This window comes from Pinus tabuliformis, chromosome 4_2 (genome assembly GCF_031772625.1).
Source record: "Pinus tabuliformis cultivar Carrire ecotype Pingquan chromosome 4_2, CPIR1, whole genome shotgun sequence".
NCBI classification, from domain to species: Eukaryota; Viridiplantae; Streptophyta; class Pinopsida; order Pinales; family Pinaceae; genus Pinus; species Pinus tabuliformis.
In genome coordinates this window covers 1,190,665,409-1,190,671,699 of record NC_142304.1, presented here as the reverse complement: position 1 = coordinate 1,190,671,699, position 6,291 = coordinate 1,190,665,409, and the positions used below count along the sequence as shown (strand labels likewise).

The following is a 6,291-nucleotide window of genomic DNA, read 5'->3' as shown; positions in this document are numbered from 1 at the left end:
CGTTCAGCTAATTAGAATGTTTGCAGTTACCTCTGATTTAAACATACCCATCTCTACTATTTCATGGATGTTCTCATTTTTTTTTTTTTTTTTTCCAAATGTGTTTTGCAATACCTTTCTTACCAGATAATACAGGTTACCACTACCATGTAAATCAAATTAAGTTGAAATTTCAATCATGGTTTCATTTTTTTATTTTCACTTCCCCAGTAAATTTTGGTAATGAATTCAGTTAATGATGAACAAGAAATAATCAGATGAAACTCTGTCTTTGCCTGTTCTTAAATTACCTTCCAAGGTAATTTAAAGGAAATACTGACAGGTATACTGGTAGCATTCAGTTTGTCAGATTTATTCAGAATTTGCAGATGATTTATAATTTATTATATATGGCTGATTGATACTCAATATTACCATTTACCAGATGTCTAGCAAACAAATTTTCATCCATTTAGTCAACAATTAAAATTGGATCAATGAGATGTAATCTGCAAATGAGGTCTGTGAAGAATCAGTGGAAATAATTAAGATAAAATTCTAGGTTTTCCTCTAGCTTCGAAGGCTAAATGACACATTGTCAAGTATTTCAATCTAATGTAGCAGAATTTATTAAATGAGAGACATTTTGAGTTTGCAGGATACTGTTTAATTTGTTATGCATTGCTATACTTAGCACTTCCATAACATTTGTCTAACACAATGAATTGCTTCTCTTTACTACACAAGTTAAAGAAGATAGTTCAAGGTGCCTTTAAGGAACATGGGATCTTGCTAGCATTCTAAGATGTTCGAGGATGGGTTCAACTCTCCTAAGAAGAATCATACGGAGAAGATTAGCATAGTTCCTCAATTGCATTTTTTCAATGTCAAGATCCTAGGGTGCGCTCTTCTTTTGTTATTAGTTCTGTACTTAGCTAGTTGTGCTAGAATTTTCCAACACAATTAAATTGGTAAGTCTCCCTGGTTGATACTATCTATGATTCATCTTTATTATCTTTTATGGCATGAATTGTCTTGTGATTTCATTTTATTGTATTGCATTCTTTACTGACAATTGTCTCATTGTAGCTCCTCCCTCTTCCCTTTGGGCATTGATAATCAATATCTATTGATGTCTGCCCCATAATATTCCAACAGCATTTTTCAATGCCATCAATCTAGAGGAAATTTTTCTACCTTTCAGCTTCATAAATTGAAATCAACTTGAAGTCTTTCATGGGATTAATGTTCAAGGCATTGTGAATAACCAAGATACATGAAAAAATGTTGATGAGCAGTCTCCATTACTTCAAAGCTTTTGATCATTTTTTTTAAAGGCCAATGCCTGTGTGTGGATATAAATCCAAGTGTTTAGATATAGATTTTCTGAAAATAGTTTAACCTTCAAAATTCTGTTGTTATTCTGGTGCTTAGGGTTCTGAATTACAATTTTGCATTGAATGGAATAACTAAAAGTTCAACATGCCCTGGCATTACATATGGGATCTATCTAATTCAATTAATTCAATTCTTAGATTCTTTAATTACTCTTGAAAACAACTATAAGTTGCAGTGAACATTTCTTCAGAATAAAATGTTTTAAAAACAACTGTGAAAAGTGAACTGCATAATTTCTTTTAATTTTCATACATAATGGTGTAATGCTTCAATATATTTTATTTTATTATTAAGGTGTAATGCATCAATATATTTTTTTGTATTATTAAGGTGTAATGCTTCAATATATTTTATTTTATTATTAAGGTGTAATGTGTCAATATATTTTATTTTATTATTAAGACCAGATATTTATTATAAATCCATAAATTAAATATCATAAATTCTTAAATTATCATTATTATTATTATTTTTAAATTTATCCTTAAAAAATAGTTATTTTAACATGAAAACACAAAATGTGCATAACTCCCAAAAATCAGTTTTTGAATATGTACAGTGAATATTGTGAAAATATAACAAATAAATATAAGGTTTAAGGTTTAGTATAAAGTGGAATATTTGAAAATGGTAATGAAAACATGGTATTAGATTGGATAAATAAATGTATGTTTTGAATAGGCAAAACATTTGAAGATGGATTGGACAACAATTATATGAAACATGTACAAGTATGATATTTAGGTGTAATTATATGTTTTATTTTATATGGACTTGCAAATGTGAACATTGCAGGTCTTTTATAAATTTTTACTTTTATATCTTAAAATTGTATTGCAGAATTTTCAATCTGACATATATATGGAATATATCACCTCTAATTGCAATTATTATTAATTATTATTATTATTCTTATTAGTTTAGAATAACATTGCAGAAATGTCAATGTGACAAATACATGGACTATATTACATCTAAATTGTAATCATCTATCAATTCTTAAAGCCTTATATATCAAGGTAGGGGTGGGGAGGTTTCAAAAATATTGCAATTACAATGCATTGATAAAAATATCAAATTGTGTAAGACAACAAAAGGGATGGAGGGGTTAGCTTTGCAATGAGATGGATAGTGATTTCAAATGTCGTGAAAAGGTCCATTGTGACATGTGGATATTGCAATTAAAGGTTAGCCACAAGACCATTGTGACCTAGACTTGGTGATGGAGGTACAAGCAAGCAACTATTGCTCATTTAGAGCTTTCATCAATAACAATAAGTGAAATTGTATATGATTATGTAACTACACATTATATAAAGTAGTGTTGGATTTTGGCATGCCCAACCTAAAATCCTTTTTATCATACTTTATGTTCAATAGATTGCAATGTTTGCTAGTACCTATAAAACCTAGTATACCATGATTATTTCATGAATGTTATAATTTTTTCCTTTTCCAATGTAGTGCGTCATACCTTTATGTATGCCAAGTAGTGAAGATTTTCATTAGGAGATAAATTAGATTCACTCAAATTTGAATCATGGTTTAATTCTTTTATTTTCACTTCCTAATAAATTTCTGTTATGAATTTTGCAAATGATGAATAAGAAATACTTGGATGAAACTCTTGTTGTTTTGTTCTTAATTCTAAGGTAATTCAAAGGAAATATTGACAGGTGTCTTAACTTAATGTAGCAGCATTTAGTTTTTAGATTAATTCATCAATAACAATAAGTGACACTGTATATGATTATGTAGCTACACATGATATAAAGTAGTGTTGGATTTTGACATGCCTAACCTAAAATCTTTTCTATCATACTTTATGTTCAATAGCTTAAAATGTTTGCTAGTACCTCTAAAATCTAACATGCCCATCACTAGTACATGGATGTTATACATTTTTCCTTTTCCAAAGTAGTGTTTTATACCTTTACGTAGGCCAAGTAGTGGAGATTTTCATTAGGAGATAAATTATATTTACTTAAATTTGAATCATAGTTTAATCCTTTTATTTTCACTTCCCAATAAATTTTGGTAACGAATTTTGCAAATGATGAAAGAAATGCTTGGAGGAAACTCTTGTTGTTTTGTTCTTAATTCTAAGGTAATTCAAAGGAAATATTGGCACGTGCCTTAACTTAATGTAGCAGCATTTAGTGTTTTAGATTAATTCAAAATTTGTCAATAAATTATAATAATAAAACAACACTAATAATTCAAGCCACTAATATGAGTATCTATCTTAACATAAAAACATCTCCTTCATGTATGGTGACTTTCAAGTTAGGATTGCCAAATTCATCCATGTTTCATGGGAGTAATTGCAAACTTGAAAATTAATTGGTAATTTTTTCACTTCACTTTATTGATTCACATTAAATTAGTTATGTAAGATTTGTTGGATATGATTTTTGGTACAAGACACTTATGTTCCTTCCTTTTAATTGTTTATACATTGAATTCTCTACGCATGCATTTTATACACAATTTACATCCATTTTCTTTCATAATAGTTATCGGATGAAATCCTTAAAGTTAATTCAATTTGAAAATTCTTTATTTTCTCCTTGTATTAGCAACTCCTTAAGTATTTAACCAAAGGCATAATCGTAGGATCTTGAATTGAATTAGTGACTTCACTTCAAGGAGTGCCTAAACATAGCACCGGATCACTATCTATACAAGACCCCATGGACAATGGTTTAGAGACAATTATAAACATTAAATTGTTCAATTTATATTGTTTTTCATATATATATATATATATATATATGAAGTAATTATATTATATTATTAGTATAAATTAATCTAAATAAATGCATATCAAATATTTGTAAGCTAAAAAATTAGCCTTAAATAGTAAATATGTGTATTTATAGTGGGAAAAACCTTAAACAAAGGAAAATAGCCCACTCTCAAACATAAAAAGTGCATCTATCTCAATCCACCATTAAATTCATCATACAACTTATTATAGTTACCAAAATCCTTAAAAAGCACAAATTTGGATCCTTTTCCCCCCTCCATTTGCCTTTTACTATTTCACTAGATATATACAATAAGGTTGCTTGCAGGGTCATTTCATCAATGGGAAAGTGCTCATCATGCTTGTTTTGTTCTTGATTTAGGGGTCTCATTAATTCAAAAGTAGATTTTTTTTTCCTTCAACTAATTTATAAATGAGAGTCTTATAGCCCACCCACTTTGCCAACATGGATTGTCTATGGAAATTAACTTCTGAATTTATTTTATTTTGTCATGTACAAAAATCTTTGTTCTTGGAATGGATATAATGTCTCCATTCTCAATGAAGGCTAGTTCCAAAAACTTCTAATGGTATGTGCAAGTTCAAATGTGATGGGACCAGCAGGTACTTTGGTTTATGACTACTATCAATACTACTCCAACGTTGTGATTAACAATGTATTATTAACAATAATTCGGGATCATTGCTTATATGATTAAACACTAATCAACAAATATTTTCTAGATGTTTGTTGGAAGCATTTATGGCAATTCTTAAATGGTGATGGCTTAATTGTACTCACCTCAGTTATTGTTTTCAGCTCGTTGAAGTTAGCAAAACCCTTGGCATTTGGTATTCGGTCATTTTGTTTCTTGCTCCGCAAAGTGGTTACAGTGAGGGTTTGGTCTGCGAAGAGGGTTTGTATGCAACAGTGTCTTGCTGTAGAATGGCGCCTTGTCCGCCTCTGGTTGTGATTTCCTCTACCTGGTTAATACTCTGCTCCGTGGACACTGTTGTCTTTGTCGTTTTTAACTGTCTTAATATTGTTCGTTGTGGTTGCATTCCGGATTTAACTTGTTGTCGATGTTCTTGGTTTCCAGGTCGCGTTCACGACGGATCCTGGGCTTGGTTTCGACCGATTTTCAACCAGGTATGTCCTCTCCTCCTTGCTATGGTTATGCACTCAATTTTTCGGTGGTGCTAATGTTTGTTGCTCCTTGTGAGTAGGGTTTCCATTTGTATTCGCGACCCAGGTTCGAGCCTGAGCCACCGGCGCTCACTATCCTTTGGTAAGGTCAATCAACACTTTTGTCTCCACTGTATACTGTTGCTTTATGCCCTCATTTTCTGGTAAAGGTTCACTGACTTGCTTCTGTTGTTACTGTTGCAGGTTGGGGTTGTGGCTCCGGGTCGATTCGTGGCCCAGACTCCGTCAGTGGAACGGGTAGGGTCGTTCTCTGCTATGAATTCCCCAATTGTAGTCTTTCCTCTCTGCTTATTGTTATAGTTTTCCAATAGGTTAGCAAATGAGAGGGTTGGCTCCTCTGACTGCTATTTTTGCGTTCAATGGCCTCGGCTATAGCTTGTAATTAGTCTTATTGTTTTTCTCAGCAACACTATAGTTCTACAGGGTCTCGAACCCTAGCCTTGCTGTTTGTCACTGAGGAAGACGTTCTGGTCTCTGGTTGTTGGTCTTATACTTTTGAGGACTGTTAATTGTTACTATGTGCCAACATTGATTTTATTTTAGATAATGGAAATGAAGAAATATTGTTTACAATGACTACCTCTGTCGTGGAGATTTACCACTGAATTCGCGGCCTGTTTGCTCTCTGCTTTTGTGGTTGTATGCGTCGTGATTCTGGAATTGGTGTTGATTGCTGGTTCCGTTGCCTCGTTCTTTGGTATACTCTGCTTTCTGTTCATCATTCAAATGTGGACGACTTTGTCTCAGCCTGTTAGGAGAAGTTTACTAGAAAACACAAGAATGCATCTCGTTGTTTAATTTATCACACTCAGCATTTAATAGAAATAAAATGAAAAGGAAAGATTGCCTGTTACAGATGGATTCAGATTCAGGGTTTTGTTTAACAACATCTTCTGCTATATTATATTACTGTTCTCTTCTCGTCCAACCCCTTCAGAATGATTTACATTTCGTATTT

The 6,291-nt window shown here is 31.9% G+C and overlaps 1 long non-coding RNA gene across 1 annotated transcript; it reads left to right on the top strand.

The window, feature by feature from the left end:
* Nucleotides 1-5,222: 5,222 nt before the first annotated feature.
* Nucleotides 5,223-5,808, top strand: LOC149173935 (uncharacterized). Its single transcript, XR_016259161.1, has 3 exons — nt 5,223-5,276; nt 5,354-5,415; nt 5,517-5,808. It is a non-coding gene; the product is annotated as an uncharacterized LOC149173935 (long non-coding RNA).
* The last annotated feature ends 483 nt before the right edge of the window (nt 5,809-6,291 follow it).